The following is a 15279-nucleotide window of genomic DNA, read 5'->3' as shown; positions in this document are numbered from 1 at the left end:
ATAATTTATCTACTTTGCGGCTTGCCTTTTCTTCCAAGTAATCTTTCTTCGTCCTATTCTACTTCGTGGCTTGCCTTGTAGGGTACTCCATAGATCCTTCAAATCCATGTTCCTCGTAGAGTTTGCCTCTTAACGAAACACTATCTCTCACATAGTTTTTACCTCGTCAATTTGTCAATAATGGTGACTCTGACTTGATTTGACGAGTCTCTGACGAAGATTTTCGTGTCACGTGCAGGATCTTCAGGCCGTATCTTCGTGTCTTCCTTATGTCCACGTGGCGATCCATATTTTGGTATCCACATTTTTCCTTATCTTATTCTTCTCAATCGTAGGGAAAGAAAAATAAGAACCATCTGAAGTTAGATAACCTCCACTCCTTCCCCTAAATGCTTTCCACGTGGTACTTTTCTCGTGTAACCGCTGATCACCGGTTCGAATTCTTCGATCGTATGTAACTTGGTTTGACCAGTCACCTCTATAAATATCCCTTTTCTCTATCCCTTATAACCTTTACCTTATCTTCTTCCTTCTCTTGCCTTCTGTAAATTTAGGTTTCGTTTAGCTCTCCTCCAATGGCTCCCAAGAAAGTTCCCAATACTACTACATCCACAACTTATGAGGAATTTAAAGCCGATCTTCAGAAGTTGGGTATTTCTCCATCTCCGGCGATCGATTCCTCCGTTTCTTCTCCTATTACTGCAACCAAGTTCATGGAATTAAATTATCGATGGATTCAAACAGAAACTTGGTCTTCTACCAAGATGTTGATCACCGCTGGTCAACTGAGAGCAGGTCTTTCTTTTCTCCTGTATGATCCGAAGAACCCTCTTTTTTATGAAATCCTAGTCAAGCTTCAGCGAGGCGTCTATCAGTTGAGTGGAAATGCCATCCGTATTTCTAATGAATTTGTCAGAAGGTCTAATGGCGATACTTCCCAGATTCCACTCTTGGTGAAAAGTTTTGTTCCCGTGGATTACAACATTGTATCGTTTTCTGCGAATTACACTGGCCAATATATGACCATGAGAGCCTATCAGGAGTGGGGCGTCAAACTTTCTCGTAAAACTTTGGCTGACCCGTCCAAGGCCCTTCTTTTAGATGTTGATCCTGTTGGTACGAAACGAAATAAGTATCTTCGTTTTTCTAGTGATGAGGACTCGATGATGTTCCCTTTAATAGAATGGGGATGCTTGAACTAGTCCTCTCCCTCAACATGCCCATCTCACGGCGTATGACGCAGGTCGATTTCGCTGGCATAAGATGCCCAACGAGGTTAGTATTATCTTTCTTTGGTCTCCTTGCCTTCATTTTATTGTCTCCTAACGTCCCTGTTCCTGTCTCAGTATCTCTTCCCCCGCCTGGTATGCTGAAAGACCGTTCTAAAAAACCAGTCCAAATATAGGTTCGTATCTCGTGGCATTCCTTTTGGTCGTTTTTTTTGTTGATTCATGACTTCCCATTTTCAGGAGAATGAGCCTCAAACAACGGATGGCCCTGCTAAGAATTTGAGGAAACGCCAACATTCTGGGGCTCCTTCCGCCACTTCCCAGGTATCCTTTTCTTCCTTAACTTGCTTTCTTCTTCTCTCGTTAACCCTTAACCTCATGGATTTCAGGACGATCCTCCCACCTTTCGCACTTCACAGCGTCGTCGTCATGTCTTGGATGTGGACAGCTTGACCCAAGTCCATTCCTCAGTACTACCTCGCACCGATTACTCTCCTCGTCAGCATCCTCGTTCGTCTGGAGAAACTATCCCGTCGCATAGTGCCCCTTTTCCCGAACCTACTTCGACTAGAGGGGGTCAGCAAGCTAACGAAGTGGAGGAGCCTGATCTTCTTCCTAACCTTAAATTTTTAAGAGAGATTTTTGTTTTGACACGCGGAAATCCCTCCTTAAGGTCTGAGGCTACTGAGTCTTTGGTTTCTCTCAGTTTTAACGATTTTTTGGCTGAAGATCAATCTTTTATTTTGAACGCTTCTTTGAACCTTTCTATGGAGCAACATTCTGTCATAATGTGTTTGGTGAGTCTTTGTCCTGAGCTAATCATTCATTTTTACCTTATGGTATTTCGCGGAATTTTAAAGTAGATTTTTTATTTTTTAGGAACAACATCGCAGTATGGCTCATCTCGTGGAACTTCGGAGACTCGTGAACTGATGAAAAAGTCTAGCGCTCGTATTCTCCATCTAGAGGAGCAACTTGCAGAAGAGAGGAAAATCTCATCTGGTCTTCACCGTGAGTCTCCTTTTCTTTGTTACCTTGGCACTGGCTTTCTCTTGATGATGACTTATCCGTTTAATTCGATCATTCCTCGGAACATGAGCCGGAGCTTAAGGATCAGGTTTCTCTTCTATTACAGGAGAAGGACGATCTTTCTAATAAGGTCTCCACTCTCCAAGAGGATGTCCGGTTTCTGCAGGAGGATCTCGATCAGACGGTGAAGGACGCAACCCTGATGGCAAAACGTCTTCGCAGAAATGCCCAGGACGAGAAGGTCCGGCTCTTTAACGAGTTCTGTGATTCCCAAGGTATTCCTCGCGTTCCTCTGGATCTCAAAGTACTTTCTGATGACGAGCCTGATCCCGCTGCCAAAGAATTAATTCCTACCGTCCATGAGTCATCCCCTGTTGGCGAGGATACTGAAACCAACGAGGTTCATGAAGAGGATGATTGCGAGGATACATAATCCGACGAGGGTCATGAAAGAGATGATTAAGGACACATGACTTTTTTGAACTTTGATATTCTTGTAATCTTAACTTTTATTTCGGTTTAATACTCCCAATCTTAGGGGCAGACTTATTTGTATGTAAATAATGTATTTACCTCTTCTTTGTGTTTTTTTGTTTACCTCTATCTCGTGCCTTTACCTTCGTAATACGAACTTCGTACCAAGTATATACTTTGGAAAGACGCTGAGTATTGTGAGGATAATGCTAAAGAAGAACATAAATTAAAAAGTATATACTTGCCTCTTGTTCTTGTTGAGAATTAGCTGATCAATATAGTGTCGCATTATTAGTCAAATTTCATGCTTATCCCTTGTTGCATGAATTTATGTTTACCATATGGCTCTACGAGATCTTATTGCGCCTCCTAGTTAAGGTCTTATTTTTCCTCATCCCTTTTGAGGGATTTTAATTCGACGAAGTATCATGCGCTTATTACCCTTGCGAATGATAATCCATCTACCTCGTCTTAACATTTATTTTATTTTTCTCCGCGACAATGCGATAGGCCTACCTATTCCCATTAACATTAGACCCATGACATTGCCGTATTTTTTGGTCACACAGCTCCCTAGTATGGAGGGTGCCATCCCTTTATATTCCCCCTGATTTCCCCTTAAAGGAGGGCAACCCTAACATGCATGTTGGTCTCCTCCCGTCCAGTTATTACGACAGTCAGTTGTTTTCATGGCTTCTTATCTCCTTCGCCGATATGGCTTGGGGTTACAAAGCTACACCCTAAGTGAGGTTTCTTTGGGATCGAGTGCATCGTAGCCAATACTTTCCAAACGGACATGGCCGGTAACGCTCCAGACGTCCCAGGCACCCGCAGCTCAACCGAATACGTCGGCGCCTTGGTCATATTTCTGCACCCCTTACTGGAAGGCCATCATAAAAAGGGACCCTCAGCGGATAGGTCTTATCATTGCCTCTAGCTTATCTCTCTGAGAGTTGTTCACGACATGCATTAGGTCTTGCCTCTTGCACTTTCATGCGAACTAGGGTGCATGCCATGGATTCTCAGCCTTCGGAGAAGGTTTTAAATTTCCCTAGAAATTGTTTATCCATGAATCTTCTTTTCCTCCAAATGTGAGGTCTTATTTCTCCTTGGTTATCTCGTGAATTTTGTTCGCTGATTTCAAAAGTCTTGTTTTTGTATAAGCTGATTATGAAAGAGATATTTCATTAATAAACCCCATTCAACTACACGTTTATTGACTTTTCTGCATTAGAACTTACATTCACGGATAATACTTCTTGATATATACGTTTATTGCCTTTCCTTCGCAGTCCGCCAACTCGTATGCCCCATTGCCAACTACCCTTTTCATGATATAAGGACCTTCCCACGTAGGATCTAGATTTCCTCCTGATCCCTTCTGATATGGGGGTATTTCTCGCAGCACAAGCTCTCCAGGTACGAAGCTCCGAGGTTTTATCCTTTTTTTATACTCCCTTGACAACCTCTGTTGATAATTTACCATATGTTGTAATGTGAATTCCCTGCTTTCCTCAAGGTCGTCTAATTTCGCTAGAATCAAATATGAGTTTACCCCTTTCTCCCATGCTTCTCTTCTCGTGGTCGGAAGGATAATTTCAGCAGGTAGCACTGCCTCAGCTACATATTTCAAACAAAAGGGTGACATCCCCGTTGCATCCCTCCTGGTGGTTATATATGACCATAACACGTTTGGAATCTGTTCACACCATCCATTATGATGACCGTCCAACTTTTTATTCAATTTTTTTGTTAGCGTCTTGTTTGTAGCCTCCGCTTGCCTGTTGCTTTGTGGGTATAACTGAGTTGACTTCCCGGTTTGAATTTTGAATGCGTTGAGTAACATCCTTACATTTTCTCCTTAAAATTGTTTCTCATTGTCTGAAAAAATCATGACCGGTATCCCAAATCTACAAATAATATGCTCCAGGATGAAATCGTACACGTCACCATCTCGCCTGTGCTGTAAGGCTTTGGCTTCCACCCATTTCGTGAAATAATATGTTGTCACTATCAGGTATCTCATTTGCTTTGTCCTGGTTACAAATGGTCCCACGATATCTATTCCCCACATGGCGAAGGGCCATACACTCAATACAGAGTTTAAACCCGTGGATGGTGCATGTATCCTTTTCTCGAATCTTTGAAAAGCTTCATACCTCGTGGATATATATTTCGTGTCTCTGTGCATATATGGCCAAAAATACCCTTGCGTCCTGGTTTTGAGAGCTAGTGACCTGGTTCCACTATGGTTACCAGCATCCCCATAGTGAATAGATTTCATGATTTTTATCCATTCTTTCTGCGACAAGCATCTCATCATCGGACCCAAATAAGATCTTCTATACAGGATTCCTTCTCGCACCTCGTAATTTGTGGACTTACTTTTAATTTTATTTGCCTCTTTCCGGTCTCGTGGGAGATCTCCTTTCATCAAATAGTTGTATATGGGGGCTCGCCAATCATCATCGCTTATTTCCACATCTGTTTCTTCTATCATCATTACTTGGGACTCCCTTTCCTCTCTGCTCACTGAAGGTTGCATTAACCGCTCAATCATGATATGCCCGATTTTTGGATCCTCCATCATTGAGGCTATGAAGGCAAGCGTATCCGCATGTCTGTTATTTTCCCAGCCTATGTTTCTCCAAATAAGGCTTCGTATCTTTACTGAGTATTCTTTCACGAGTTGCTGATACCTTTGCATTACCGGATCAACGACGTTATATCTCCCTTTAATTTGGCGAACCACCAACTGTGAATCACTAGTAATTCGTACTTCGTCTAATCCCATTTCTATCGCAATATTTAAAGCTTGTATTACTGCTTCATATTCAGTCTCTTTATTTGTTGCTTTTTATTCCAACCGAAAGAAGAAAACTATCATGATCCCCGTGGGCGAAGTAAATACTATCCCGATTCCTCCTCCACAACTTTTTGATGATCCATCAACGAATATTTCCCATCTTCTGGGACGATTCTACTGTAACAAGTCCTTAGGGTCTGGCCGGCTGTCATCTACATCCATCATTTCCCCTATGCTTTCGTCTTCTCCCGAGGGAAACTCGGCGAGAAACTATGCAATTACATGCGAATTCGTAGAAGTATGTACTTCATACTTTAACTTAAATTGATCGATCTGGGTATTCCACCTTTCTACTCTCCCAACTCTCTTTGAATTCTTTAATACTGATTCTATAGGGATTCTTGTAAGGACTTTAATTTGGTGGGTTTGGAAATAGGTCCATAACTTTTGTGATGTGTAAAAAAAATGCTAGTATCAGTTTTTCAATCTTTGGGTAATTCTTTTCCGCAGAATTTAGGATTTTTCTGATGTAAAAGATTGGTTTTTCTACACCTTCGTCATTCCGAAGTAAGACGGTACTAATAGCGTTTGGTGTCTCCGCGAGACAAAGCAACCACTCCTCTCCGGGTTCTGGTTTTTCTAAAATTGACAATTTAATAAGATACTCCTTTATACCCTTCAACGCTTCTTCACACTCTTGCATCCACGCAAACTTTGCTCATTTCTTAAAAATGTCAAAGAAGTGCTTACATTTGTCTGAGGACCGCGAGATAAATCTTCCCAAATATGCTAACTGCCCGTTTAATTTATGTACGTCTTTTATGGTGGAGGGTAAGGGCATTTCTAATATAGCCTGGACTTTTGCTGGGTCAACTTCTATGCCTTTTCGTGAAACGGTGTGCCTCGGAAACTTCGCTGACTCAACCCCAAAGATGCATTTCATTGGGTTTACCTTCATTTTGTATTTCCTCATATGTTCAAAGATATCCCTCAGGTCTTCCACATGGTCCCCTGAATCCTTTGTCTTGACCATCATATCATCCACATAAACTTCTAACTTCGTGTGCACCCATTTGGCGAAAATTTTCTCCATCATCCGTTGATATGTCGCCCCCGCATTTCTCAATCCAAATGGCATCCTTGTGTAACAATATAACCCTCTAGGAGCGAAGAAGGATGTTTGTTCCTGGTCTTCCTCAGCTAATGGTATTTGATTGTATCCACAATACCCATCCATTGATGACAACCTCTTGTATCCTAATGCAGATTCCACCATTTGTGGGATATTTGGTAGGGGGAAGCTATCTTTGGGGCACGCAGTATTCAGGTCGCTAAAATAAATACATATTCTTATTCCCTTGTTCTTTTTAGGAACGATTACCATGTTCGCAATCCAATCTGGGTATTTTTCCGGCCTTATGATTCCTGCATCCATAATCTTTTGAAGCTCCTTATCGATATGCTCATGGTATGCTGTGCCAATCTTCCTTATTCGTTGCCTGATTGTTTTGATCGTCGGATCTAACTCCAATATATGACACGCTACCCGCGGATCGATTCTTGGCATTTCCTCCATGCTCCACGCAAATATGTCACCATATTTTTTTAGCAATTCAACTAGCCTCGCTTCTTCTTCTTTGTACATTGTCTTCCCAATTTTTAGGATCTTAGGTTCATCATCAATCCCCAAGTTTACATCCTTTGTTGGTTCTATCGCAACAAAGTTCATGACTAGTTCTCCGAGTGGTGTCGGCTCCTTTATCGGTTTCACAAGCTCTCCCTCTTATTCTGGTATCTCGCTGAGTATTTCCCATACTTCTTTAGCTCTTGCCAGGTATACCCTTAGCTCGTCCTCTGTTTTCAACTCGAGTGTTCTCTTCTTTCTTTCCTTCTTCCTTTTCAATCTCCCCTCGTAATTCTCAATGTCCTTATCACCACATTCCTACGCATATTCGCTATCTCCACGTATCTCGCCAATCCCACTGGGAATGGGGAATCACAACAGTTGGTGGTAAGTTGAAGCTACCCCCTTTATCCCATGGATCCATGGTCGTCCCATGAGGGAATTGTAAGGCGAGTCCACATCCACCACGTAGACGGTAACTATTGTTTATAATTCTCATGCGGGAATCCTCACACGTATCTCGCCTTTCGGCTTTATCGCCACCCCGTCAAATCCGTAAAGTGTATATGCCGATGGTATCATGTCAGAATCCTCATATCCCAAGGCTCTGAACGCATGATATAAAAGGACATCTACCGAACTCCCCATATGTATCAAGACTTTGTCCACGGCCACATTCTTTGTTAGTTTTCTTCTTCTAACAAATGTTTACACATGGTCAAGGTGATGACCAACGAATTCATATGCTGAGCCCCTCCTTCTGGCGCATCTCGTGCTGAAAATGATATGTCTCTCTTTTTCCATTCCTCCAGTGGCTCTTTCTTCTCAACTGGAAATATCTCTTTTCCTTCATAGTCCACCTTGTATACCCTTGAGAGCACGTTATCCTGGAAGTTGAGGAAATCCTCTTTCGAATGTACTACAAAATTGCAACCAAACGACTTCCCTCCTTGTTCTGCTTTATCTTGATGATGTCCCGTCAAGTCCTCATAATGATGTTGTGGTGCTTGTGGTAACCCCCGACCTTCTACGTAATGTGCGAGCTTTCCCTGTTCCACGAGGTGAAATATGATCTTCTTAACGCTCCTGCAATGATTCGTATGATGTCCATGAAAACTATGATATCTGCAGAACTCCTGACCCTTCCTAGGAATTGGTTCTCTCCCCCAATTTGGTGGTGCTGGAATTTTCGCAGTTAGTATCACTTCCTCCCATATCCTCTCTATAGTTGTGTTAAACTTTGGGTGTTCTAACCCTGTCCAAGCATTTACTCTTTGCTTCGTCGGCTTTATGTTCCTTGGATGGTATCCTTCGTGGAGCGGTCTTTCAGCTTTATCACTTCGCGGCTTGCGATCCTCCTCCAAGGATTTTTCCCGTTTTTGATTAACTCGCCTAAGCTCTCCTTTTGATGTCGCTTCCACCATTGCAGTCAATATTACCTTATTCTTCGTCCATTGTAACTCATCTTTCCTTTGCGAATTCCCCATTTGAATCCTCAATCTTCGCATCTCTTGTAAGATTTCATGGTCCATAATCCCTCTTACCGATTCATCAATATATCTTTCTTGCCTCTCGCTTTCGCTTTCCGTCTCTCGCTTCCTTCCCTCTTCGTATCTTAGCCTATGATTTTCCATCCTCGCCTCTACTAACAGTCTTCTTAGGTCTCTTTCCCGGTCGTATCCTTCCAGCAACCTTCATTCCTGTATTCTTCGCCTGTCCTCTTCTTCGTAATCTTCGTAGGGACTCTCCTCCTCGTACATGATCCTTTTGCGAGATAAAACCGTTATCGTTTCTGAACTAGCGTTTTCTCCTTGCAAAATTCAGACCTTCATTTTGTTGCCACACTCGTATCCCTCTCGTTTCGCATGATTGTCCCGTTCTGCCGTTCCTGCTTGCCTTTCCGGTTGGTACCTTACTCCCCCTCATCCCGATGGGTTTTTTTACTCGGTCCTTTTGACATTGTTTCTTTATCATCGCCGTTCCCTTCCACTTCTTCTCGATTTGTTTTCCCCTTCATAATAATCTCGGCTTTCACGATTTGAGCTGGTTTCGTCATGGATTCATCCTCTACACTCGGCTTACCTCTACGTTGCCTTTTGACTTCTCGTCTTTCATCTTCTATGGGTGTTTCTCCCTTCTCCTCTTTCTTCAGGGCTTCCAACCGTTTTCTCTTCCTTGCCGATGATGTTCCTCCTCTTTCCATTCTTCCTCCTCTTTGAGCCTCCAATCGTTTGCTCCTCCTTGTCTCCATCATGTGTGCCGCTCGATCTGGTGTTCTAGTCATCAATCTATCATAGTTTCACTACCGTCTAACCTTTAAACCCTAGTCTTTAAATGGGATGTCTCACTAAGATCTCTCTTTCTCCTACAACTTCGATTTCTCTCTACTCCTTAGATGAGGATGAATCCCCAATCTAAGCTCCCTGTTTCTGTACGCCAAAATGTAACTACTGGAAACCCAGTAGTACACCCAAAGTGACCGTAACCAAAATCTAAGTCATACTAATTAATATAAACACAAAGATTTTTATTGATGAAATCATTCAAAGTAACAAAGATACAAGTTCTTCAATACAAGGAAACCCTAATCTCACTCTAGACTTAGCACTCCCACTCTACTAAAATCTGCCCTCTCCTTAATCTTGCCCAAGGATCTCTATTTATAGGCTAATAAACTCTTACCTCGCAACATTCTCGCGGAGGTGCTTTATACTTCGCCCAGACCATTTTCCATAAAGTTTTCCCCTTCTTTATCTATTCTCACATGGGTCTGTCGGGACACCTGTCTCTTTTCTTGCTCCATAATTTATCTACTTCGCCGCTTGCCTTTTCTTCCAAGTAATCTTTCTTCGTCCTCTTCTACTTCGTGGCTTTCCTTCTAGGGTACTCCATATATCCTTCAAACCCATGTTCCTCGCAGAGTTTACCTCTTGACGAAACACTATCTCGCACATAGTTTTTAACTCGTCAATTTTTCAATAATGGTGACTCTGACTTGATTTGACGAGTCTCTGACGAAGATTTTCGTGTCACGTGCATGATCTTCAGGCCGGATCTTCGTGTCTTCACTATGTCTACGTGGCGATCCATATTTTGGTATCCACGGCAAAATTAAAAATGGAAAGAACCCCGAAGTAATGGAGGCTATACGTACCGACTCATATAAAGCATGTGAAATGGGGCATATATATCATGAGACAAAAATGCATTTTTTTTACCCAGCAGAAATGACACCAAAGTACAAGTATCAATTGAACATAGGATGAAGCTAAGATGTAATTCTAGCTCTCACCAAAGAGTTGGAAATAAATCTTCTTACCGGTATTGGTACGAGCAATGTAATGCGGGTACCATAGTAGCACCTAATTTCTATAGGAAGGTCATAATTTAGACATCAACTTTAATGACAAGCAGCACTTTTCCTGTCCAATTGACTATTTAATTGAACTAGATCCAATATCTGCGCTTATGGAATGAAAAGTACACCATTCCCAAGAAACATAAATTCTCTAAAGAACTTGAGATATATCTGAATGAAACGTAACATATATTCACTCTAAAGTAATTGAGTTGAATCCCACTTTTGTGACTAATAAGGCCACACTACTTATTTAATATCTCAAGACTCAATGTCTAACAGATAGTGGTTTCCCTCTCACCAGCTTAAGGAATTTAAACTAGTTGTTGAACTATTTCCTTATAATGTGGCTACGAGGATTGGATCATCGAGATTAGCACTGCTCAAAATTTATTTTCGAGATAGAACAAAGCCGTCACAAAATCTCTACATGTACCGAGGGATAATCACACCTTGTTAAATTCCAAAGAAACCCATGCAAATGGATATCATGTGGAACCTCCCAGTGATGAGGATGTAATTGATTGCATCTTTTGTAGTCTCTAATATATTTGAAAGGAAATATATTTTAGGGAAACTAATGAGTCAATCCAGTGAAGTGTAAACCAATATAGTGTTTGGATTATTGAATCCATATTGACTCCGACGATGAAATGTTGGGAATTGACTCATATAAGTTTTGAAAGAAGAATCTTGGAAATGGAAAAAAAAATCTCCGGTCCAGGCCAACTCGGTCCAGTCTGGTCCAACCAACCAGGTCCAGACAAACCGGTCCAATTTTGCCCAACCGAACCGGTCCAATCCGCTCCACCCGAACCTGGTCCAACCAAGTCAGCTTAAAACCAGTCTCCAACAAAATCAGTTCCTGGTCCAGTTGTTTTTCCATCGTGTTAGAGCATTGCTCGGTCGAACTCGCATGCGTTGCTATCTCAAGCATGTTTTTCAATGTTAGTGATCAAAATTATAAATCTTGATTTCTAGTTTATTATAGCTAAGTCTCGGACTAGGATAGAAAGTGTAGTTGAGCTCAAGGACTTCATGGCGATTCATCATACAAGAAGAAGAACTACTCAAGGAACTGGTGGAACTTCTCGACAAAAAGCTATGTGAAGACTTGAACTTATCTGTCACTCAAAAGTCTATCTACTCTATCTCCTACTCTTTGAGACAAGAACTCGTATGTTATATATATAGACTTGGATTATACACATTTGGTATTTCGAGCCGAGTATACCTCGCCTATCTATATCTCGAAATATTTGTTGGTAAGCTTTTCACTTCGATCAAGTTTATCTTTACCTAGTAACGAAAATCATGTTATGTTTCAATCACTTTGAAAATTGCTCTGACGAAAAATGGTTTGTGAATAACAATCATATAACGTCCTCTAAGAATGTTTCAATGATTGAAAGGAGAGTTTAGATTACATAACCAATGGTGGACATAAGCATTGTTGTGGAAAGACATTTATGTATAATAACTATTCCTTGAACCAAAGTTTGCGAAATTTGTTGATCAAGAACACCGGAAGAATGGTGTGAGCCAAGTCCTCGAACTCAGTCCGCGAACTGCCGAAGTTCTCAAACCCGAGAATTTCTGCTGGAGTTGACAAACTACTTGCATGAAGCTAAGTCCGCGAACCCAGTCCGTGAACCGACGAAGTTCTCAAACCCGAGAATTTCTGCTGGAGTTTGTAAAATATGTCCGGTAACTTAAGTCCGCGAACATAGTCTGCGAACTTGAGAAGGTTATATATCTGAAGATGATTTCTGAACTTAAACTTAAAAAGACTAAGCAATGCAGTTTCCAAACCGTGGCTATAAAATTTCATGAACCGATTCAAGTGAATCAAATCATCTTTGCTTCAATTGTGTCTTATGTAGTACATGAGATTTCCTTGCAATTGAAAAACTCTCTAACTAGTTCATTTGAAGTCATTTGAACTAGTTATGGTGAAGAAGAACATGGTTTATATGAAATGCTAATATGGATAACCTTTTGGTTAACTATTATTGAACCAACAAGTGCATCCGTTTGGGTACGGTTAACAAACCTAGAAGAGTGCATTGTCAAGTGTGTATAAAAAGCTAAGTTTTCGATCTAACGGTTGAGAAATATTAGCTTGAATCTAAATCAGGTTTTCATCTAACGGTGAATATTGAATGCTTTGTTACTAAGCTAGCATTGATTGCAAACCCTGATTTGAAAGACTATATAAAGGAGACATCTAATATTGTGCAAAACTAATCCCCACACCTCACGTGTTATACTAGTTTGCATACTAGAGTCGGTTCTCCTTTAACCTTTGGTCTTCCTCTTCTAAAACCAGGTCAACGACTTAAAAACTTTATTGGGATTGTGAAGCCAGACCGATACAACTTTTATCGTAGTTGTGTGATATGATCTTGCATCTTCTATCGTACGAGTACAATCAGATTGATTGGCTTGAGATTGATATCTCCGATAGGTAAGATATAAAAAGTAATCACAAATATCTTCGTCTCATTGTTTGTTATTTCGCAACATATTGTTTCTCTACCATAAGATTAATATTGTTGTGAGGTGATTGATAACTCTAGGCTGTTCTTCGGGAATATAAGACTGGATTATCAATTGGTTCCTGTTCACCTTGATTATTATCAAAAGAAGAAACAAAACTTTTAGAGTTTATCTGTGGGAGACAGATTGATCCTTTGATAGACTTGTCTGTGGGAGACAAATTTGTTTATTGTCAAAGCCTGTGATTTTGGGTCGTAGCAACTCTTAGTTGTGGGTGAGATCAGCTAAGGGAATCAAGTGCACAATATCCTGTTGGGATCAGAGGCGTAGGAGCATAACTGTACCTTGGATCAGTGGGAGATTGATTGGGGTTCAACTAAAGTCCAGTCCGAAGTTAGCTTGGAGTAGGCTAGTGTCTGTAGCGGCTTAATACAGTGTGTGTTCAATCTGGACTAGGTCCCGGGGTTTTTCTGCATTTGCGGTTTCCTCGTTAACAAAATTCTGGTGCCTGTGTTATTTCTATTTCCGCATTATATTGTTTATCTTTATAATTGAAATAATACAGGTTGTGCGTTGTAGATCATCAATTAGAATATCCAACCTTTGGTTGTTGATTTAAGTTGATTGATCCTTGGATATTGGTCTTTGGTACCATCCAAGTTATTCCTTGTGTTTGATTAAAGACTCGCTGATTTCTATTAGCTCAAGTAAATCAAAACAAGAGAGAGATATTAACTCCTTGAGATAATTTTACCTAGACTGAGTCTGACTGTCTAGTTGATTCTCTAGAAAGTAATTCGGAGTTAGTCCATACATATTTCTAAGCTAAATATTGGGTGGTGTTGTTAGACCCCCACCTTTTCAATTGGTATCAGAGCAGGAAAACACGTTTAAGACCTTACAAGTCTGTGTTTGTAGCGATCTGACTCTATGGACAAGAGTATTATATTTGATAAACGCATCACCAGAAATAAAAAAATGTCTTGTCTATTTATATTAAAGAGAAAGATTCTTCAATATGAAATATAGACGAACCTTGTGTTCAAACAAGACAGACAAGCTGCGACATGTGTTATTCCGATTACCCTTCAAAAGAGCCTAGCTCTCTAAATGATCGGGAAACATATAAAGAATGTGAACTAATGTTAAATTAAGTGAAAGTTCAAGCTGATTGATTGAAACAACATGTCAAAATTCTTCTTGGGGAAATAAGAGACTACAATTCCAAAAACTCTGAAGCTCTGACTTTGTCTCTTCTTAAGGCGAGTCTTGAAAGGGATATCTTGGAAATTAAACATCGCTTGAACAAGTTCTCAATTCAAGGATGTTTTGGAAATTTCTCTAGAGCATATTCATCAACTATTGTGACTGAGAAAGATCCATAAGAAAAAACAGTGTCATTTTCTTGCGGAAAAGATGTGCCTATACCCTCTTGTCAAAAATGGTGCACATCACATGAAAGGAGGAAACCTCCACGGATTGTTAAGAAATTGTTTTCTAACGTTCAAGAGGTATGTCCTTTTTGTGACTCAAAAGGACCGGTCAGACAAATGAGAGACTCTAGGAAAGTCAGTTCTATGAGTTCCTTAAATGTTCTGACTCAGAACAAATGTCCTAACAATCTGAGAGAAGATCAGATTCCTTCTATCGTAAAAAGGGGAGATAATAATACATTTGATGAGAACAAGGTATATGGAAGAAGCCGATGTCCTTCAGGTAAGAATCAATTCTCTGAGTCATATTATTGTAAGGATGAATTTTATGATTATCTTTCTCATCATAATGGTCCTCCTCCAACATTTCGTAAGGAAAAGGATAACGAAAAACAATTTTCATTTAATGAGCTAATAGCTCATACTTGTGTTAAGTAATCACAAGGTTGAAATCCTACTCACAAAAATCCTAGCTGAGTGAGAAGTGTTTAGGTATACTCTTTTCCAAAGTGACACTGATTATCTAGATAATTTCTTATCGTTTTTAGATGGATTATCAGGTAACACTTTTACATGACTATTTTTTTGTAAGATTCCTTCTTGTTTCTTGCTACAACTATGCTCAAAATTGCTTTCCTGAGTATGGAATTTTTCGAGTCTTTTCTTGCAAAAAGTCCCTTTTGGGCTTTTTTTTTTGGGGTGGGGGGGTGGGTTGGGGGGGGGGGGGGGGGGGAGGGAGGGGGGGTTCATGTTGTACTCGAACGGATACCCGTGTTCTGGGACGAGTCAACTGTTTAAGAAAACCCTAGAATCCCTTCCCTAAGAAA

This window comes from Papaver somniferum, chromosome 3 (assembly GCF_003573695.1).
Source record: "Papaver somniferum cultivar HN1 chromosome 3, ASM357369v1, whole genome shotgun sequence".
In the NCBI taxonomy this organism is placed as follows: domain Eukaryota; kingdom Viridiplantae; phylum Streptophyta; class Magnoliopsida; order Ranunculales; family Papaveraceae; genus Papaver; species Papaver somniferum.
Note: the sequence above shows the minus strand (reverse complement) of the source record.